Here is a 1,138-nt window from a genome sequence, read left to right on the forward strand (position 1 = left end):
CAATATCAAAGGAAAGCTAACTAGGAAGATAGTTTTTGTGTGTGGCAAATGCTCAGGGGCAATAAACACTGAAAATGTGCAGAAAACAGCTTCCATCACATTCCAGGGGGAAAAACCAGACGTAGTTGATAGCTTCTGTAACCTAGGTGACAAAGTCAGTAGCAGGGGTGGATGCTCTGAAAGTGTAGCTGCTAGAATAAGAATAGCCTGGGCCAAGTTCAGAGAGCACCTACCTCTGCTGGTGACAAAGGCCTCTCACTCAGAGTAAAAGGTAGACTGTAATGACACATGTGTGCGAACAGCCATGCTACGCAGCAGTGAAACATGGGCCGTGACTGCTGAGGACATGTGTAAGCTCGCAAGGAATGAAGCCAGTATGCTCCGCTGGATGTGTAATGTCAGTGTGCATACTAGACAGTATAAGTGCCCTGAGAGAATATAAATAAATATGGAATTTTGATGGAAGATTTTATGCATAGAGAAGTATCAATGTCTTATTGTGGAAAGGGTAAACCCAGAAAGACATGGGACAAAGCAGTGGGAAAATGATTTTCGGATGCTGGGCCTCACTGAGGAAATGACAAGGGACTGGGACATGTGGCAATTTACTGTACTTGCTAAGACACGTCAAGCTAAGTAAAATCGCTCTCTTGTCCTTTCAGGTGTCTGTGCCACATGAAAAGCACCCATGCCAGTGGCATGCAAAGGGCACCCAGGATGCTCTGTTAAGTGGCTGACATTAGAAAGGGCATACAGCCATAGAAACCATGCCACAACAAACAATGGAAGTCTGGATAGCTCCATGTCAAAGCATCCAACCCATGCCAGCATGGAAAGCAGATGTTAAATGATGATGATAACTTTAAAATGGAAATTTTGTATCAATCTGCTTAAGGTAATCATCATCATCATCGTTTAACGTCTGTTTTCCATGTTGGCATGGGTTGGACGGTTTGACTGGGGACTAGCAAGCCAGGAGGTCGCACCAGGCTCCAATCTGATCTGGCAAGGTTTCTACAGCTGGATGCCCTTCCTAACGCTAACCACTCCGAGAGTGTAGTGGGTGCTTTTCATGTGCCACCAGCACGGGAGCCAGTCAGGCAGCACTGACATTGGCCACGTTTGGATGGTACATTTT

The 1,138-nt window shown here is 45.8% G+C and overlaps 1 protein-coding gene across 1 annotated transcript in view; it reads left to right on the forward strand.

Annotated features, from left to right (window-relative positions):
• The window catches only part of LOC106867346 (5'-deoxynucleotidase HDDC2), a 15,848-nt gene that overhangs the window by 3,886 nt on the left and 10,824 nt on the right, over positions 1–1,138 (forward strand). The window lies entirely within an intron of this gene.

The sequence above is a fragment of the Octopus bimaculoides genome, chromosome 3 (genome assembly GCF_001194135.2).
Source record: "Octopus bimaculoides isolate UCB-OBI-ISO-001 chromosome 3, ASM119413v2, whole genome shotgun sequence".
NCBI lineage: Eukaryota > Metazoa > Mollusca > Cephalopoda > Octopoda > Octopodidae > Octopus > Octopus bimaculoides.